The sequence below is a fragment of the Gossypium hirsutum genome, chromosome A13 (genome assembly GCF_007990345.1).
Source record: "Gossypium hirsutum isolate 1008001.06 chromosome A13, Gossypium_hirsutum_v2.1, whole genome shotgun sequence".
NCBI lineage: Eukaryota > Viridiplantae > Streptophyta > Magnoliopsida > Malvales > Malvaceae > Gossypium > Gossypium hirsutum.
Window position 1 is genome coordinate 39,663,786 of NC_053436.1, and position 22,734 is coordinate 39,686,519.

Consider the following 22,734-nt stretch of genomic DNA (forward strand, 5'->3'; position numbering starts at 1 on the left):
TTCACATTCCTAAGATAAAATTAAAACATCAAATTTTTATACAAGTACTATCACACATATAAGATATGCAAATAAAATTTTAACTAAATTTTATGACTCGGTTTTGTGGTCCCGAAACCACATTCCGACTAGGGTCAAATTAGGGCTGTCACATACACTTACCAACCCAACAGTAGGTCCACAGTCATCTCAGGGGACTCGTGCAACCTTAACAGTCCAATCAGTGAAATGGGCCCAAACCCATATTATAGGCCTATGTGGGCCCACACGCTTGTATGGCCCACATAGCCCAGAAATGGCTTTGTCCATGTAGATTACATAGCCTAGCCCAATATTCTTCGCACGTTTGTATGGTTTACCCATGTGGGGCCCACATGCACATGGGGCCCACACAGCTCAATTCGGCCCAAAATGGCCCAAAACGACCTCGGCCCATGAAATCGCTCATGGGTGGCCTCAACGATTATACTCCCGTGTTTAGGCATTCACACTACCACACGAGTGAGTGCACGCCCGTGTAGCATCAACAAACACTGATTTTATCTTTTGCCGATCTACGATTAAGGCAATGTTTTATCACCTTGTTTGCGAAAAGGCGTAGAAGCCCATGAGCACCAAACCTATATTCAATCAAGACACCCTGTCAGTCCTTTAATCAATAGGGTTAATCACCCTCTTTTTAACTATATGATACCTGCCTTGATTGAACGATTGTGGTTTAGCCTGCTTAAATCGCTGATGAAGGTTGATTACAAACTCCTTGACGAATATCTGTATTACAAGCAGATTTTATTAATCAGATTGTTTATACACATAGCTTAATTCAGCATATGTTAACTTATAGAAACATAGAACCCAAAAGTAGGGAATGAAGCATTCGACCTACACCCTAGACTACAAGCCAAAATACTCATGTTGAACACGATGACTAAGAATAGAGTTGCCTTCAATCGAGTGACGAGAGAAAGGTTTCGAACGTTTCAGCATACTTGTAAAAATCCTTCACTCCTTCAGAAGTTCTAGAAACTAAAAGAACACCACAATAAGAGAGAGGAGATAAGAATCGACAATAAGAGAAAAAGAGTATTCGACTCAAACAGTGTAAGAGAGGGGAGACTTGATAAAAGTTGAAAGAGTAGAGAGAGAACAAGAAGGTATCTTGTGCACTCATCGATTTGTCAGAGAACAATTGCCAAACCGAAAACAAAAGTAGAGAGAGTAAGGGATGAAGTATTCAGCCTAGGTACCAATAGAAGGAGATGATAAGAGAAACGATTTGAGAGAGAAAAGAGAGGAGAAGGGAAGAGAGAAAGTGTTCGGCCAATCAACAAACCGACTGAGAGAGGGAGAAGATAGAGTAATCAATCAAGAAAGGTCACAAACAGAACAGGAAACCCGAGAGATCAACTTGTCAAAACTGAAAGTGATAAGAGGGAAAGAGAGTGAGAATTCAGCCAAAGAGAGAAGGAACTCAATTGCAAGAGAAAGAAATAATGCCAATTTCGAAATAGGCAAAACTACAAGATACCCCAAAAGAAACCCCAACATTCGGTTACCTACAAATGAGAACCTCAAGAGCAAATAAAAACTGCAAATTTGAGAGCATAACCCACCTCAGTTAAAATTCCTGAGTGCCCACTGTTCAAAATCGGCACACTACTCCCTCTCACCACAACTTCCCTTGATTTTCTCCTAAAATCCATCCATGCCGTCGACTCCCCTCTAAACTACTCAATTCAAAACCTATTCAAACACTTCAGTGTTTTTGTCAATCCTCAACACTCCTACGGCACAGCAACAAAATAAACACCCCACATGCCTACTATGATTAAAACTTCAAACCTCAAGTAACTACCACACGCCACTTATCCCCTAGACCAGTAGGCCTATCCTGTCATGTTATAAACACATTAATTTAAAAGGCTTACTGACTAGAGACAGGGTTTATTCTTCTAAAAACAAAACTTTTGCATAAGCCAAGGCTTGAACCCAAGACTTCTCAAACTCTTCCCAAAACACTTAACCATTGAAACAGATGCACAGTTGTGTCACAAACATATGAAAATAATTATTTAGGATTTTAGGGAATTACAACTTGGCTAGAAGTCAATCGAATCAATGCATTTAATTTTTAATTAGATTGCATGCTTGGTTGTTGTCCAAATTGGTATTTTAATGGTTTTACATGTGTATTTTTTGCTGACCAAATGTTGGTAAATGGATGTTGTCTTAATGGCTTCAAATGTTTTCTTTTTATTCTATCCAAATATGGCTAGTTAATGTCTAAAATTTTTCCCTGATGATTTGGTGAGTTTTCTTTTGGTCTTTGTCAAATTTAAATGCTCAAAATTTACTACTTTGATCTTGATGTTCCAATTCAAAGAAATGCATGGAAAGATCAGGTTTGAACTCTATTGTTTTCATGATTTAATGTTGTCCAACTATAGCTTGCTTAAGCTATTCCAAATGTAAGAAATTCCTATGATTTAAATGCTAAACCTGATGTTGTTCATACGATGGATTTACAACCATTATTTTTGCATCAATGAGTCTTAACTAAGATGTAAATATATTTAATTATGCCTTGCATTTTTCGTGTTTGTGTGGTCCAATGAGGGACATATTGATTCATTTTACTACCTAATGTCATATGGTATTGTTGTCTACATTGTCCAGGTTAAGTCAAATTAAATGTGAGAAACTTCATATGGTATATTTATATTTAAAATGATATGTATTCAAATTATGAATCATGGGTATATAAATGTGTTGTGATGTATTTGAATTGTGAAATAGTATTGGTTATATTAATATTACATGCTTAAGTTATGGAATTACCACTGAGTACTTCACTTAATGTATGGTTTGCTTTATCCATTTTTAGGTAAGATTTATTTTGGGATTTTTCAAGCATCGACCTTAGCATCCCATCCACAATCCTAGTCTCAACATTATTGGGTCGTTCCACTCTTAATTATTATTGGCATGTATCTAGTGGTTAGGTTTTTTAGTATTTTATAATATTATAATAAGACTTTAATCTCATAATCTAGTACTAATATATATACATGGTTGATCAGGTGTATATTTGATGTGATCCGGCCCAAGTAGTTGAGTCGAATTCACTTAGTTGCCCGATCATAATCGAGAGAGTTGTTCATGCCTCGAATTTGTCGTAATAGAAGTAAAAAAATAGAATAGGATAAGCGGAAAGTTTCAAAGAAGGGTAAGTTTAGATTAGGTTCGGCTAAGGGTAGCAAAGATGGATAAAGGATAGAAGGCTCGGTTTGGTTAACAAGAAAGAAATTTGAAATGGGAATGGAAAACGAACTCAACGTCAGGAATGATTCAACACTAAAAAGTGTCACCCCGATTCCTATATGGTTAAGGTGAAAAATATGGATAGATGGATAGGTGAACGCCAAACCAAAGCTGGTGATAAGTTCAAACAAGATCGGTAGACGCCACTAGCACAAACTAGATAAGTCTTCGAAACTTGTACGAGATATGAGAGGAAGCAACTTCACAAGAACAATGTTCATTAACAAATTTGGCAAAAGTCTTTTTACAATGAAATCAACAAACTATTTATAGGCAATCATGTAGTAATCGAATGGAAAAACTAGCTAGCTTAAAGACTAAGAAAATTCGGTCATGAATTAACTAGAATGTTCTAGAATGAAAACATTAAGTAACTAGTCTTGATTCGACTGATGGGGATGTGTTTGGACAGCTTCATGTATGAGCTTTAATCACTTGAACGAATGTGCACCTTTTGGAGCTCAACGGGTTGTCTAGGTTCGGCCAAGGTGTGCATGAAACTTCCAAGAGGTGTCTCTTGGCCGAATAGGTGCTTAGAAAACTCCAAGGGTTCTCCCACATGCATCGGCTATACATGGAACTTGAAAGGAGGCTTGAACCTAGCCGTACATGCACTTCCATTAATTGTCCTCCATTCATGCATGTGTGCCGTCCAAGGAAGATGTATCTTTCAATATTCATTAACCCTCCATGTACATGAATGTAAAGCTTCCAAACATTGAACTGAAACATGCATGTATCTTCCCGTTCAATGAACATTCCCATACATGCACCTTGTCATAAATGAACCTCCACATTCGGCTAACTTACATAATTAAATAACATAATTAAATAAAATAATTATTCATATAATCATAATTAAGAATATTAACTAAACAACTTAATGACAATAACTAAATTCAGACATATTAATTATAAGTCAACTATTAAATTCGGCTAGCTCAAATAGTCAAAAGCACTTAGTGAGCTAAGTTGAGCTAGGGAATTCGACATGAGCTGTAGCAAACTTAGTTAAAAACAAAATCGAAACTTAGTTTATTAAAATGAAGAAGAAATGAGCTGAAATGAGCTAAATTCGAGCTCAAGCGAGCTAAATCGAGCTAAGTGAGCTGATGGAAGCTGAATGGCGCATGTGGAGCTGGAAAGGAGCTGAGATCAGATTGCAAAAGGGTGCGTGGAGTCTTCAATGAGTGGTCCTTAGCTCCTCCAACATCATGGACCTTGTCGTCATCCCAAATGCGCAACACCAAGGCTGATACAGAGTCTTGAATCTGCTTGGTTCAAACTCGAGTCATGGGGCCTTTTGGAAGCTCGAATAGATCTTGGTTTGCATTCGAGGTTGCCCTGGGTGTGCTCACATCATTCCCCCCATCTTCAAAGTGACTTGTCCTCAAGTCGAGTCGACGGTTAATTTTGAAACAGGGATTTCTACTTGTTCATTCTTGGATGGATATGTTTAGTTGTCGCCTCATGCCTTGCTACAAAAACATCCCAAAACTTGTAACCAATTGATAATCATTATAGCACACAAACTTGTTCAAATGATCGAAGAGGCAAGTCGTCTTAATCTTAAAACAATTGCAACAAGATAGTACCAAAATCACATTTTCATTATCAACAAAACATGTTTCATTGCAGCCTAAGGAATTATCGAACAAAGATTTTAAAAACATAATGTCCATTGTTCGCTCGGGCATCTCAAATTGTATTCGCCAAGCATAGTGATTTCGACAGAAATTCATGCAACAGTTCAGAAATGGTAATTGTCTGTCATAATCAAATAATGAAAGAGATAGATTTAATTCATGCTTCTGTTTACTTAAACAAGACAATTTGAACAGCAAATTCTCATCAAACTCAACAATATCTCGCATACCACGAATCTTTTGTCCATCAGCCAAAACAGTTATTTCTTCATCGTTATTGTTTTCTTCATCAATCAAGTTGGACAAAGATGCAATAGAAATTTCAGAAACCATACCTTGAGCGGGTAAACAAGGATTAGTTTTACCTTTTCATACCATTACAAACCTTCGTTCTTCGGGAATGTATCGCAACCGCATCATGGCTTTTGAGTCAACCTGGAAAGAATTAAAGACAAAAAATCTTTGGTTAATCAAAACTCTTTTCTTTTCTTCACTCACGTGTCTTTGAATTTCCTTTTCTCTCACTTTGGTTTTATCACAACTCTTTTTCTTTCTCTCCTATGTTCTTTTCTTTCTTTTTCATTCTTTTTTCTTTATTTTTTATTTTCACTTTCTTTTCCCACTCTCATTCGCTCCAAAGATTGTTTCATTCGTTGTTGATCCTCCACAACTTGTTTCGGTGTCAAGGGTGCCAAAGTAAAATTTCATTCTTGATACCTGAAGGTATATTGATTTGCAAACCCGTCAAGCTTCACCCTTCAGTCAAATTGCCATGGCCTCCCAAGCAGTATATGGCCCACATGCATGGGCACCACATCACAAAGGACTTCATCTTCATATTTCCCAATTGAAAATGGAACAAGGACTTGTTTGGTTACCTTTAGCTCAACTCCATCATTAAGCCATTGTAGCTTGTATAGACTCGGATGAACACTTGTCGACAGATCAAGCTTTTCAACTAGGAGGGTACTCGCAACATTTGTACAACTTCCTCCATCAAAACTAAGCTGCATACCTTTCCACGAACAAAGCAACGGGTATGAAAAAGGTTCTCTCATTGCGGATCAATTTTGGTACCTTACGCACCTAAACTCCTCTTAATAACAAGCATCTCGCCTTCGACTACAGACTCTAATTCTTCCTCGGCATCAGAAGGGTTTTCGGCATCGTTTTCAACTTTTTCATCTTCCTCCTCCTCTGATTCAATATCGCCATTAGGTCGAATCACCATGGCGCTCCGATTCGGACATTGACTTGCAATATGCCCTCTTCCAAGGCACTTAAAACATTTTATGTCCCTCGTCCGGTTTTGGGTACCTTCAACAGCCTTGTCTTTGCTATTTTCACCCATAGGCTTAGTAGCTTTGGCAGGTGCCATAGGATCTTTCGTTTGGCTCGCCGTAGCACTCTTGCTAGTGCCTTGGTTCCATCGGGACACATTGGTGGTTGAATAACCTCAGGCAGCACCTTTCTTCTTGAGTTGCTTCTCGATCTTGATGGCCATGTGGACCATATCAACTATCTCCACATAGTGTTGTAGCTCCACAATGTTGGCGATCTCAGGGTTAAGCCCAGACAAAAATCTAGCCATAGTTGCTTCTCAATCCTCGTCCACATTCGCACGGATCATAGCAACTTCCATCTCTTTGTAATAGTCCTCGACACTCCTCGTACCTTGGGAAAGGTTTTGGAGCTTTTGGTAAAGTTCTCGGTGGTAGTGCGTTGGAATGAACCTCCAACGCATGACAGCCTTCATTTCGGCCCAAGTGTTAATAGGTCGCTCGCCATTTCGCCTTCGAGTTGTCGTAAGTTGGTCCCACCAAATCATTGCATAGTCGGTGAATTCTATGGCAGCCAACTTAATTTCTTTACCTCTGACTAGTTATGGCACTCGAAAATGAGTTCGATCTTTTTCTCCCACTCCAAATATGCTTCGAGATCCGAATGGCCTTGGAACTGGGGAATTGATAAATTAATACTTTTCAAGTCATCATCGAACCTTTCTCGCTCTAGTTGGCCACAATGACGTTGGCCTCTCTGCCGGTCACTAACATTCAAAGCTAGCTTCGCTTTCGGCTTCACTTGGTCCAGAAACCTCGTCATCTCGAACATGCCTTCGGCCACGGTCTCTAGGGGGACTTATTGGGGTCCTTCCTCGTCGGCCTCTTCCCTCCACTTGAACGAGTCAGTCTTGTATTGGTGCCAACTTTTGGTCAAACAATCGTTCAACTTCTCGAAGTAGGGCTTGCATGTTTAAATTCGGCACATTCCGAATGGGTTGCCTTTCCTCCAAATTTCGTTCCATGTTGATTTTCAATAATTTTCAAATCCTCACCACAAGCCTCACTAGTTCACTCGCAAAGTAATATTGATGAACACTCCACTCGTGTTTTCACACGTTTTAGGCTTTTTCAACTCTCGAATGCTCTCACAATCTCTAGCCTTTTACCACTCAAGCTTACTCTCGTAACCTCGTAGTTTGTTTCTTTTGACTCGTCTTGGTGCTTTGGGGTCAGCTTCAAAATTGGTTAGAAGGGATAAGATATTACGGTGTACGGGTAGGCTAAAAGAAAGTTTTTGGTATAGTGTGGCGTTTTGGAGGGGTAAAAGTTGATGGTAAGAACAATTGAATATCGACACAAAATATAAAACAATAGAATCGAACTTGATCACTACACTTTTTTTTTATAATCTCGTACTCTTTTTTTTATAACTTCAATATAGCACTTTTTTTACAATGGTAAAACGAAAATACAACTTAATTTTTTTTACAACGAACCTATTTTGATCTTGATACGAACGTCGGTGCCTCTTGATTTACAAGTTCTGATACCAAATGATGTGATCCGGCCCGGGTAGTTGAGCCGAATTCACTGAGATGCCCGATCATAGTCGAGAGAGTTGTTCGTGCCTCGAATTTTTAGTAATAGAAGTAAAAAAATAGAATAGGATAAGCAGAAGGTTTCAAAGAAGGGTAAGTTTAGTATTAGGTTCGGCTAAGGGTAGCAAAGATGGATGAAGGATAGAAGGCTCGGTTTGGTTAACAAGAAAGAAATTTGAAATAGGAATGGAAAACGAACTCAACGTCAGGAATGATTCAACACTAAAAAGTGTCACCCCGATTCCTATATGGTTAAGGTGAAAAATATGGATAGATGGATAGGTGAACGCCAAACCAAAGCTGGTGATAAGTTCAAACAAGATCGGTAGACGCCACTAGCACAAACTAGATAAGTCTTCGAAACTTGTACGAGATATGAGAGGAAGCAACCTCACAAGAACAATGTTCATTAACAAATTAGGCAAAAGTCCTTTTACAATGAAATCAACAAACTATTTATAGGCAATCATGTAGTAACCGAATGGAAAAACTAGCTAGCTTAAAGACTAAGCAAATTCGGTCATGAATTAACTAGAATGTTCTAGAATGAAAACATTAAGTAACTAGTCTTGATTCGGCTGATGGGGATGTGTTTGGACAGCTTCATGTATGAGCTTTAATCACTTGAATGAATGTGCACCTTTGGGAGCTCAATGAGTTGTCTAGGTTCGGCCAAGGTGTGCATGAAACTTCCAAGAGATGTCTCTTGGCCGAATAGGTGCTTAGAAAACTCCAAGGGTCCTCCTACATACATCAGCTATACATGGAACTTGGAAGGAGGCTTGAACCTACCTGTACATGCACTTGCATTAATTGTCCTCCATTCATGCATGTGTGTCGTCCAAGGAAGATGTATCTTTCAATATTCATTAACCCTCCATGTACATGAATGTAAGGCTTCCAAACATTGAACCGAAACATGCATGTATCTTCTCGTTCAATAAACATTCCCATACATGCACCTTGTCATGAATGAACCTCCACATTCGGCTAACTTACATAATTAAATAACATAATTAAATAAAATAATTATTCATATAATCATACTTAAGAATATTAACTAAACAACTTAATGACAATAACTAAATTCACACATATTAATTATAAGTCAACTATTAAATTCGGCTAGCTCAAATAGTCAAAAGCACTTAGTGAGCTAAGTTGAGCTAGGGAATTCGGCATGAGCTGTAGCAAACTTAGTTAAAAACAAAATCGAAACTTAGTTTATTAAAATGAAGAAGAATTGAGCTGAAATGAGCTAAATTCGAGCTCAAGCGAGCTAAATCGAGCTCAAGTGAGCTGATGGAAGCTGAATGGCGCATGGGGAGCTGGAAATGAGCTGAGATTAGATTGCAAAAGGGTGCATGGAGTCTTCAAGGAGTGGTCCTTAGCTCCTCCAACGTCATGGACCTTTTTGTCATTCCAAATGCGCAACACTAAGGCTGATAAAGCGTCTTGAATTTGCTTGTTCGAGCTCGAGTCATAGGGCCTTTTGGAAGCTCAAATAGATCTTGGTTTGCATTCAAGGTTGCCCCGAGTGTGCTCACATAAATATTATTATATGTGTATATAAATGAAACCCATATTTACTTAAGTATGTCTAAGGAATGTAAATTTGTGGATTTTTTCATTGATTTAAAAAAATGGCTGCGAATTATTCATAGTTTGTTCGACAACGGTTGTGACATTGTAGTTCAGACCCAACGAAGGGGTCGAGTATAAGGTGTTACAGTTATTGGTATTAAAGCTATAGGTTTAGTTGATTCTAGGACTAAATCGAGCTCAAAAATTGAGTCAAGGCTGAGTCAAGTCTGAATCGGGGTTGAATGTTGATTATTAATTATTTTGTCATATATTTGAAAATGTCTGATCAATTAAAGTCTATTGTTGAAACAAAAGTTAACAATGATAATTATTCTATAGAAGGTGAAAGGTAACTGGAGTTGAATGCACCCAGTGATGATCAAATCGGTATTCAATGTGAGAAAAATTGAGATAGAACTCGTCGAGAGGATTGAGGGGTTGAAGGCTTACATCGTGCAATAACAGATTTGCGATAGGGAATAGTGAAAGTTGTTCACAAACTGCTATAATGGCTCTAATTCATCAAATTATAGGATCAAAAAATATATATCAACCCTTATTCAGCAGAAAATTGCAAAGCCTTCAGAAAGAGAGTTGGGACCTCTAATTCACAACCTCCGCCTAAGGGTACTAAAGGGACTCAAGGATCATGGAGATAAATTTCATTAAAAATTGGGTCAGAAAAAGACAGGATTACTCAGTTGGTGAAATTGCTAAACAAGGTTAAAGGTTTGATAAAAGTTGTAACCACTCCAACATGTGAACATTGCAGAAAGAAGCACCGAAGTGAATGTTGGAAGAAAATAGGAGCATGTTACTGATGTAGATCCTTAGAGCATTTAGTTAGAGTTTGCCTAAAAAATAATAGGAATGTCCTTGCTACTACTCATGGATCTATCCCTCTAGTTATAGGTTGAGGAATTATTATTGCTGAATCATTAACACGGGGATTAGGTACATATTAAGGAATCATTATTGGTGAATCGATAACACAGGGATTGGTGAATCGATTATAGGTTGAGCCTTTAACTACACTTATAGGACATGTTAAGGACTCATTGAGTCATTCTGAGGCGTTATAAGGAGATTCAATAAGGAATGAACATGTGATTAATTTTTTTTCTGAAATATTATGTTTTTACTATTTTCAAGCTATCTAACAAGTAGATACCCATGAACCAGACTTCATATAAATATGGCGAACCTAGTTCACCAGTTTACTAACCATGCTTATTTTTTTGTTTAACCTATGTTTTGTGCTTACTGTGTGGTGATTATTATTTCTTGTAAACTCACTAAGTTCACAAGGACTCACACATTCTTTTTCGAACACCACAGATAGGTAAATCGCAAGGTAAGCAGTAGTGAAGCAAGTGATCTAGGCGAAACATGTATGTTGGAATGGTAGTGCAAGTGAACCCTAGACAATAAAGGCAATATGGGATAACCTATTTCGAGCTTAGATATATTGATTTGATGACCTCGCCAAATGATTTAGAACTTAGAAAATTCGTTTATAGTCCCTTGTGTTTTCTTTAAGTTTTATCTACGAACGAAATGTTTGATAATATAACTGACATTTAAAGATTCGATTTAATCCAAGTCTGCCTAGATGTTCTCTTAATTCTAATGCCTTTATGACTACCCCCATGCTTCTATTTGCAAATGCATGATACTTTAAGCAACAACATGTAAGAAACATTTGATTATCTTATTATAGATTGCCAAGGAGTTACATTTGTTGGTGTCAGGGTGCAAACCCTAGATATGTTGAACTACTTCTAGCGAAGCCTTAACAAGTTTCGATAATTCAATAGAGAAGAAAAATCTGTGAGCTGAATTCATGGAATTTGAGTACTTAAGAGGAATTTGCTAACCTTACCCTTTTTAAAGAACTTACTATGTTATGAACTCAGTTGCACATCTTTAGCCCGATTTGTAAAGATTTAGAACCCCCAATAGATCAAACACTTAGTGAGTTTACTATTATGCGAACCCTATAAGCTCTGTTAAGCTAAACCTAGAAAAACTAACAAGTGAACCCTTTGTAAAAATGTGTGAACACTTGACAGAAAATAGGGGAACCCTTTATGTGAAACTCTGCTTGTTTAAATGCAAACTCTTACTACTTTTGCATGAGAACCTTTATTTATTTTGTATGCTAACCCTACAGGTATGCGAACCTTTAATTGTTTGCAATGTAAGACCAAATGTAATTTGGTTAAGTGTTAGATACAAGTACCTATATGATATTTTGCTGTATGAAAGTAACTTAAGTTTATATTACATGTTTTATATTATGGTGCGTTGGAGGATAGCTTGGGAGTTAATGGAGAGTCTCCTTGGTGGCTAATGTGTCATTTATAGCTTAGGTTTACGATCGGAATAAGTATGGAATGTTACATTTATTGGTATCAAAGCTCACAAGGTTGAACAGGGTCACCTAGTTTGTTTAGCACGTTAAGTTAGCTAGTCAGGTTCGCTGAGTTTGTAAGCTAATTAAAGTACTATGTATAATTGTTGCTTGCTTAGGGAAGGATTGGAAAATATACATTTCCTTTGTCTAGTTTTTCTTTTTACAAGAAAATGTTCCAGATCACTCTTCGCTACTCACCTTCTTAGGTTGTACGCCTGCAGAGTTCAGGTCGCAATAGTATTTTGGCAAATTAAGTTCACCATTGGGCCTTGGGGAAATAAGATATGTTATACTTGTAGTTGTGATGGCGAGATAAGTTCATCGATGTATTATGGTGAAATAAGTATGCAGATATGTGTATTAAGTTTAGAATTCATAATTGTATATGCTTAAGATTGGCTTATGTTCACTATAGTGAGTAAGATTGTAACACCCATAACCCGCCTCCTTCGACAGATTAGGCTTACGAAGAATTACCATACAATTAGAAACATTTAAACATTATATCATTCAAAAATTTAATCACATCATAAACCATTCATGCACATGCATATTGTCCCTAAATCAAGCCTTCAATGCCCTAAATATAGCTTAGAAGCAATTAGGGCCAAATTGAAGGAAATCAGAAAGTTTAGGGAAAGTTTAGGAAAAAGATGCAAAATTTGCAAAACAGGGGTCACACAAATGTGTCTGTAACACCCCCATTCTCGAGACCGTCACCGGAGTCGAGCACGAGGTGTTAACGGACTTAATTCATTAATTAAACAGCTCAAACAATTTATTTTAGAATTTCTAGACAAGCTGGCTAACTGCATCACAGTCGCTAAAAAAATTATATCTCGAGTTACGAAACTCTAAATCCAATTCTATAAATTTTCCCTGAAACTAGACTCATATATCTACTAACTAATTTGTTTCTAGAAATTTTGGTTGGGCCAATTAGTACAGTTTATTAGTTAAAGTCTCCCATGTTTCAGGATTCAGCTACTCTGACCCCTATGTATTACGAATCAGATATCTCCCTGTAAAGAGTTTAAATGACTATGCCATTTATTTATCATAAAACTAAACTCAATAACGATTTCATACATGTAATTTAAAACTCCTAATTGTTTTTGTACAATTTATGGTGAATTTTTAAAGTTGGAACAGGGGATTCAGAGATTTCTCTGACCCTGTTCCACCAAAACTTAAATATCTCATAAAATATAATGCATTTACCTATTTTGTTTCTTCCGTATGAAAACAGACTCATCAAACTTCAATTCCATAACTTATTCATAATTTAATTCCATTTCTACAATTTTTAGGAATTTTTCAAATTCACATCACTACTATTGTCTGATTCTGTTTTGTGGCAATTTTACCTTTCCAAGGATTTTCATGGTTTTGTTAAGGCATAAAGCATACTATAATAGCCCAAAATTGGGTCTAGTTGGAACAGAGGTTTCGGGACCACAAAATTCGAGATATAAATAATTATTTTATAATTATTTTGAGGTCTATGATATGATTGCATGATTGTGTGAAAAATTCGTGAAGAAATTCTATGCATAAAGTGCTCAATTTGAAGTTACGGACTAAATTGAATAAGTTGCAAAACTTGCATTCTAGAAGTTTCTAGTATGAAATTGCTTTGAAATATTAATTAGGAGGTCTAAAATAGAAATTTGACCAATTTCTAAGTGATGGACAAAAATTGGACATGGATGGAATTTTTGAAAGTTTAGTAAGGAAGGGCATTTTGGTCATTTGGTAATTAAAAGAAATAAAAAGGGAAAATAAAGCCAAAATTGACTCATCTTTTTCATGGAGGCCGAAATTAGCATGGGGGAAGCCATGGCTAGGATTTTCAAGCTTTCCAAGCTCAATAGTAAGTCCATTCTAACCCCGTTTTTCAAGTTCTTTACATTTTTAGAATCCCGGTAATTTGATTAAGCTTATTCTAGCAATAATTTAAGCTAGGGTTCATATTTGGAAAAATACCCATAGGTGAAATGTGTTTATTTTGCTGTTTTATGATAGAATATTAGGTTTTAAATTATGTTAGACAACTTGTGCTACTCGGTTTTGAGTGAAAACGAGTAAAAGGGCTTAATCGGTGTTGCCATATAAGGGAAATGTGATCGGCGTGTCATAAAACATAGGAATAAGGGATGAAGTTTAATTCCCGAGCCTAGGGGCAAAAGTGTAAATATGCAAAAGTTTAGGGGCAAAATTGTAATTTTTCTAAATTTTGAGTTAAGAACTGTGTTGAATAGTACATTAATTATATAAGTAAAATATGATGTTTTAGATCCCGGAAAACGAGATTTGAACCTAGAATGAGAGAAAAATCAAAAATTGGGAAAGTTCGTAAAATGACCGTTTTAGTATCGAGGTAAGTTCATATGTATAATAAGCATTTATTTATGCATGTGTCAATGTAAAATTGATATATTTATTATAATTTCCGAGGTTTTGAAAGTATGTAAGTTGGTATGATAATAATACAACAATAATGCTGTAATTTATATTTAAAAGTTAAATTTAGTGAATTAATTGAATTATGTTAAATTAAATGATTATGGTGCCAAGTTTATGAATTGATTTAAAAATATGTCTATGGTACATGAAGTGCATTGAATTATCATACATAATTGTGATTTCTATGATTATGGATATTATGGGAAATTGTAAGTTCATATGATTTTTAATAAGGCAATGTGTAATTTAATGTTATTGCCTTGATATTAAATGAGATGTAAGTTTATATGTAAGTAATACATCAATATTACTTGTATTATGATATTTTATAATAATATTGGAAATATGTTTGTAGATAATTACTTGATTGGTGAAATTGTTGGAAAAGAGAGAGAAATCCCGGTTGAACCTTCGGAAAGATTGGATGATATAGATAGTATGTAGCTAGGTCACATGTATGGTGCTGATTGCACATCATTTGTACAAGAGAGCTACACGACATTATGATGTATCTAGGTCGCATGGGTGATACTATGTGTACACCATGTAGACAAGAGAGCTACGGGATATATGTAGCTGGGTCGCATGCGTGGTTCCAGGTGAAGGACACCATGTAGACAAGAGAGCTACGAAATAAATTGGCTAGGTCGCATGGGTGGTATTGAGTGTTCACCATGTGTACAAGAGAGCCGAACTATATGATGGGTGGAGCTATGTGCTGAAACCACCAAGTATCGAGGATTGATCCGAAGTGTTCAACGGGAGACTCTCTATGTATTGCTTTGTGAGTTTTGTGATGAATAAGTGCAGGAACTTGGTTATGTGAATGATGTGTTCATTAAGTGACCAGGATGTGGTAAGGTTATAAACAAGTAAGTTATACATGAGGATGATTTTATGGTGACCTTGTGAACATGGGCCTATACTTGTGATTTATGAAATGTGGTGAAAATGATTTGTGATATGTATGTTAAAATGAGGTTAATACAAAGAATGTGTGAAAGAGTGAATTAGCAATAAAACTGTTTTGGACAGTAGTAGTGATGTGATTTTGAAAAATCACCAAAAATAGTAGAAACTGAATCAGAGACTGAATGAGATATAAAATTAAAGCTTAATGAGTCTATTTTTATATAAAAGAAACAGATAAAGAAAAGGAGTTCTATATTTTTAGATATTTATGTTTTTGTGAGACTGGTTCAGAATGATTATGTGATCCCCTATTCTGACTTTGGAAAATCACAAAACTTAGGATAAAAATAATTAGAGGCTTAAACTTATATTTTTAAAATCCCTAATGATTCTATTTTCAATATAAATCAACAAGAACATTATCTGAGTTCTGTACTGTGAGATAATTAATTTTTAGTGAAGAGAGGTCAGAACTGTCAGAAAGTGAAACAGATAAAATTTTAATGAATAAACTGTACTAATTGGCTAAACCAAAAATTATGAAAATTTTATGGTGGAAAGATATGTGAGTTTAGTTTCAGGAGAAATTTATGGATCTTAATTTGGAGCTCTGTAGCTCGAATTATAAATAAGTAAGTGACTATGACTTGTGTGGATAGTTGATGTGAGCATTTATTAGTAAATTGTGAAATCGTACTTACAAGAATGCTATATACATTAAGGATGTGGAATGGAGAGGAGGAGGAGGAAAATAAATATATGTTGAATACATGTAAACTATGGTATATGAGATATTGATATAATGAAATAAATGGTATGTGTTTATAAGAAAATAGAAAGAGAATGATATGTATCATGACATGTATATATATATGACTAATCTCAATGTAATGCTTGTTGGGTATGGAGTTGAATTGAAATGTTTCAGGCAAACATGTTATTTTGCGCATCTGAATTGTGGTATTTTATAAAGATATGATCTAGTTTTAAATATGAATGCTTGATGATTAAGCTGAAGATATTTGGTAAGATGATAATCTTGGTATAAATGTATAAGTGGTACTATAATAAACAAGGTAAAATTAGTATGAGAGACACATGTATGATGACATACAAATGCTATGTTTGTGGTTTAATTAAGAATATTTAATCATTAAATGAATACCATGTTATATGCTTTTGATTTTGTATAGGTGTGTAAGAGATTAAGGTTAACCAAAGCTTGGAAAATAGCCTAGGTATATTCCACACAGGCAGAGACACGACCATGTGTCACAGCCGTGTATGGAACACGACTTTGGGACACGAGCGTGTGGAGCCTTATAGCATGAAATTTCCAAGGTTTTCGTAAGTCCTCGGTTTAGTCCCGAACCCTTTCTAAAGTATGTTTTGGGCTTCATAGACTCAAATAAAGGACTATGTGTAAGTGAATGAACGTTTTGAAATATGAATGAAATTTTATGGCCCGTATTTTAGTTTAATGTTTGTATGTTTGTCCGGTAATGCCTCGTACCTTATCCCAGCCTCGGGTACGGGTAAGGGGTGTTGCATTTAGTGGTATCAGAGCAATTTTAGTCAATTTTTAGACTAACATAGCAAGTGTGAGAGTTTAGTTATACATGCCACAAATATGTGATAGTGTGATGTCTCCCGACACTAATGAGGACCATTTTGTTTAAAATGAAGTATTCTCCAACCGAGCTACATCTGACCAGTTAATAGTAATATTGAAGTATTTGAATAAAGTGTAGCTATGATGTGTTAAACTCGGGAAGGTATGAATAAGAATTCGTGATATATGTATATGTGATAATATGTGAGATAAAAGTTTATATAGTGATATATTTATTCATATTTGTTTGGCCTACATATGCTGCTGCATGCTTGACTAAATTAATTAGTAAATGTGATGACTAAAGTTATTCAAAATTCATAGAATGTATGAGTGAGTGCACTTGTTTGAAATGAGATAATTGGAAATTTTATGTAAGACAGATATGAATAATAAATTGTTTGAAGTGGATAGTATGATTATAATGACATATGTGGATAACGAAAAAAATGTGTCATATAGATATATGTCGGAATCAAGTTAGAGACTGTACAACCTCACCCCCTTACCTATAAGGTGTATATAACGGAAATTCATGAGAATCATGTTGACTAAGTTCCTAAATGTGGAATCAAAGAGTTCAGTGATAAAATAATTATAGATATGACCAGAGACTGAGAATGGTTGACAAGTGAAGGACAGAGTTAGAGAAATATCAGAGTTGACTGAGTTATCTTGGGATTCAAATTGATGACAGAGTGTTTCTGAAAGTATCGTCTTGAAAAAAATTAGTTAGTAATGCTGGTAATTATGATAAAGATACTAAACTTCACTCCGGTAAGATTTTCGAGGATGAAAATCTCTAAAGGGGGGAGAGTTGTAATAGCCCAAAATTGGGTCTAGTTGGAACAGAGGTTTCGGGACCATAAAATCCGAGATAGAAATAATTATTTTATGATTATTTTGAGGTCTATGATATGATTGCATGATTGTGTGAAAGTTTTGTGGAGAAATTCTATGCATAAAGTGCTCAATTTGAAGTTAGGGACTAAATTGAATAAGTTGCAAAACTTGCATTCTAGAAGTTTCTAGTTGAAATTGCTTTGAAATATTAATTAGGAGGACTTAAATAGCAATTTGACCAATTTCTAAGTGATGGACAAAAATTGGACCTGGATGGAATTTTTTAAAGTTTAGTAAGGGCATTTTGGTCATTTGGTAATTAAAACAAATAAAAAGGGAAAATAAAGCCAAAAGTGGCACATCTTTTTATGGAGGCCGAAATTAGCATGGGGGAAGCCATGGCTAGGATTTTCAAGCTTTCCAAGCTCAATAGTAAGTCCATTCTAACCCTGTTTTTCAAGTTCTTTACATTTTTTGAATCTTGGTAATTTGATTAAGCTTATTCTAGCAATAATTTAAGCTAGGGTTCATATTTGGAAAAATACCCATAGGTGAAATGTGTTTATTTTGTTGTTTTATGATATAATATGAGGTTTTAAATTATGTTAGAAAACTTGTGCTACTCGATTTTGAGTGAAAATGAGTAAAAGGGCTTAATCGGTAAAAATACCTAATAGTCATAAGTATATGTTAGAGTGAGAATTTGATGTTGCCATATAATGGAAAAGTGATCAGTGTGTCATAAAACATAAGAATAATGGATGAAGTTTAATTCCCGAGCCTAGGGGCAAAAGTGTAAATATGCAAAAGTTTAGGGGCAAAATTATAATTTTTCAAAAGTTTGAGTTACGGACTGTTTTGAATAGTAAATTAATTAAATAAGTAAAATATAATGTTTTAGATCCCGGAAAATGAGATTTGAACCTAGAATGAGAGAAAAATCAAAAATTGGGAAAGTTGGTAAAATGACCGTTTTAGTATTGAGGTAAGTTCATATGTATAATAAGCATTAATTTATGCATATTTCAATGTAAAATTGATATATTTATTATAATTTCCGATGTGTTGAAAGTATGTAAGTTGGTATGATAATAATACAGCAATAATGCTGTAATTTATATTTGAAAGTTAAATTTAGTGAATTAATTGAATTATGTTAAATTAAATGATTATGGTGCCAAGTTTATGAATTGATTTAAAAATATGTCTATGGTACATGAAGTGCATTGAATTATCATACATAAATGTGATTTCTATGATTATGGATATTATGGAAAATTGTTAGTTCATATGATTTTTAATAAGGCAATGTGTAATTTAATGTTATTGCCTTGATATTAAATGAGATGTAAGTTTATATGTAAGTAATACATCAATATAACTTGTATTATGATATTTTATAATAATATTGGAAATATGTTTGTGGATAATTACTTGATTGGTGAAATTGTTGGAAAGGAGAGAGAAATCCCAGTTGAACCTTCGGAAAGATTGGATGATACAGATAGTATGTAGCTAGGTCACATGTATTGTGCTGAGTGCACAACATGTGTGCAAGAGAGCTACAAGACATTATGATGTAGCTAGGTCGCATGGGTGATACTATATGTACACCATGTAGACAAGAGAGCTAGGGATATATGTAGCTAGGTCGCATGCGTGGTTCTAGGTGAAGGACACCATGTAGACAAGAGAGCTACGAGATAAATTGGCTAGGTCACATGGGTGGTATTGAGTGTTCACCATGTGTACAAGAGAGCAGAACTATATGATGAGTGGAGCTATGTGCTGAAATCACCAAGTATCGAGTATTGATCCGAAGTGTTCAGCGGGAGACTCTCTATGTATTGCTTTGTGAGTTTTGTGATAAATAAGTGCAGGAACTTGGTTATGTGAATGATGTGTTCATTAAGTGACTAGGATGTGGTAAAGTTATAAACAAGTACGTTATACATGAGGATGATTTTATGGTGACCTTGTGATCATGGGCCTATACTTGTGATCTATGAAATGTGGTGAAAATGATTTGTGATATGTATGTTAAAATGAGGTTAATACAAAGAAAGTGTGAAAGAGTGAATTAGCAGTAAAACTGTTTTGGACAGTAGCAGTGACGTGATTTTGAAAAATCACCAAAAATAGTATAAATTGAATCAGAGACTGAATGAGATATAAAATTAAATCTTAATGAGTCTATTTGCATATAAAAGAAACAGATAAAGAAAAGGAGTTCTATATTTTTAGATATTTATGTTTTTGTGATACTGGTTTAGAATGATTACGTGATCCCCTGTTCTAACTTTGGAAAATCACAAAAATTTGGATAAAAATAATTAGAGGCTTAAAATTATTTTTTTAAAATCCATAATGAGTCTATTTTCAAGATAAATCAACAAGAACATTATCCTAGTTCTTTACTATGAGATAATTAATTTTTAGTGAAGAGAGGTCAGAACTGTTAGAAAGTGGAACAGGGGAAATTTTAATGAATAAACTGTACTAATTGGCTAAACCAAAAAGTATAAAAATTTTATGGTGGAAATATATATGAGTCTAGTTTCAGGTGAAATTTACGGATCTTAATTTGGAGCTCTGTAGCTCGAATTATAAATAATTAAGTGACTATGACTCGTGTGGACAGTTGATGTGAGCATTTATTAGTAAATTGTGAAATCGTACTTACAAGAATGCTATATACATTAGGGATGTGGAATGGAGAGGAGGAGGAGGAAAATAAATATATGTTGAATACATGGAAACTATGGTATATGAAATATTGATATATTGAAATAAATGATATGTGTTTATAAGAAAACAGAAAGAGAATGATATGTATCATGACATGTATATATATATGACTAGTCTCAATGTAATGCTTGTTGGGTATGGAGTTGAATTGAAATGTTTCAGGCAAACATGTCATTTTGCGCATCTGAGTTGTGGTATTTTATAAAGATATGATCTAGTTTTAAATATGAATGCTTGATGATTAAGCTGAAGATATTTGGTAAGATGATAATCTTGGTATAAATGTATAAGTGGTACTATAATAAACAAGGTAAAATGAGTATGAGAGACACATGTATGATGACATACAAATGCTATGTTTGTGGTTTAATTGAGAATATTTAATCATTAAATGAATACCATGTTATATGCTTTTGATTTGTATAAGTGTGTAAGAGATTAAGGTTGACCAAAGCATGGAAAATAGCCTAGGTATATTCCACACAAGCAGAGACACGACCATGTGTTTCAGCCGTGTATGGAACACGACTCTGGGACACGGGCGTGTGGAGCCTTAAAGCATGAAATTTCCAAGATTTTTGTAAGTTCTTGGTTTAGACCTGAACCCTTTCTAAAGTATGTTTTGGGCTTCGTAGACTCAAATAAGGGACTCTATGTAAGTGAATGAACGTTTCGAAATATGAATGAAATTTTATGGCCCGTATTTTAGTTTAATGTTTGTATGTTTGTCCAGTAACGCCTCGTACCTTATCCTGGCCTCGGGTACAGGTAAGGGATGTTACAATACATGTTATCTTATATAAACCTGATTAGTCATTCCAATAGCTAATCATTCTCAAACATTTCCATTCCATCCATGGGGCATATCGTAAGATTATACAGACAAAATGATTGGAATACTATACATGCCATATTTCCAAAAATTGCAAGTCATTATACCGCGATTGTCCAGTGACAGTGTGAGCGTGCCTCCGACCGTCCCGATCTCATTGGCTTGTCAAAACTACAAAGAATGTAAATGAGGGAGTAAGCATAGATGCTTAGTAAGTCCACATGCGAATAACAAATAACTTAACAAAGTAATTATACCAACCCACATTAGCATAATATTACCAAAACATATATCACATTTCTATTCATCATTTGTGACAACCCTATTTTGACCCTAATCGGGAAGTGGTTTCGGGGCCACAAAACCGAGACACAGAAAAATAATTAAATGTCATATTCCATGTTTATTGTGTGTGCACATGCATATATGAAGGTTTTATGCTTTAATTTTGACAATTGAATATGAAATTGTAAATAGGACTTATGTGTGAAAAATGTGAAAGATGATGGGTAATTTTTAAAAGTGGTTTATAATAAAGGTACTAAAAGGAATAGTTTTGCATGTCAAATTGCCCATTTTATTGTTGGTGGCCGGCCATGTTGCTAGTTAATAAATAATATATATATTTTCTATTATCAATATGTTAATTAAATGGCTTTTATTTATTGAATAATAATAAAAGAATAAAGAGAACATGGGTGATAAAAACAAAGTGTGCATCTTTGTTTCTTGAAGAACCGAATGTGAAAGAAGTTTAGGGGAGGAACATCATTCAGTCATCCTAGTCTTAATTAAGGTAAGAAGTTTTGGTTAATTCTTGAAATTTTAGTTAAATTCTAGTAAATTACTAAGTTCCTTATTAGACCCATGTTAAATTTTTGATATTTGGTGAATGAATATGGTTTTCGGTCATGGTAAATAATAAAGAATGTGGTTGTTGTTCTTGTTAACTTGGATGAATTTTGGTGGATAGGTGTTTGAATCAAACAAATGATCATGTGTGTACACTAGATGCTAAGTGAGAAGAATCGGTCATTATATTAGAGGTCATTGCCGAATATGAACTTAGTTATTGTGAGTGATGAGTGTGTTTTGAGTTGATGAAAAAATGCTTAAAAATGTGTTATAAGCAAATTATATGCTAAGCTAAGGTTGTTAAATTATCAATTTTTCTTCCTTGCCGAATATGTGTTTATAAAGATGAGTGGTGTTGAACGTTTTAAATAATTTAGATGATTATTAATCTAGGTATAAGCTAGGTAATATTAATTGATTGTGACTTAATTGTTTTATAGCAAGTGCCGATTATGGAAATTTCAAAATTCAGTCTTAGATCTTAATGTATATTTTTTTTATTCCATTAAGTTGAATTGGAAAGTTGTTACATGAAAAGAAGAAGATTAGGACTTATATAGACAATCAGCATTAGCTAAGGAGTGAGAATGTTGATTGGTAATGTATATGTAAATGTGT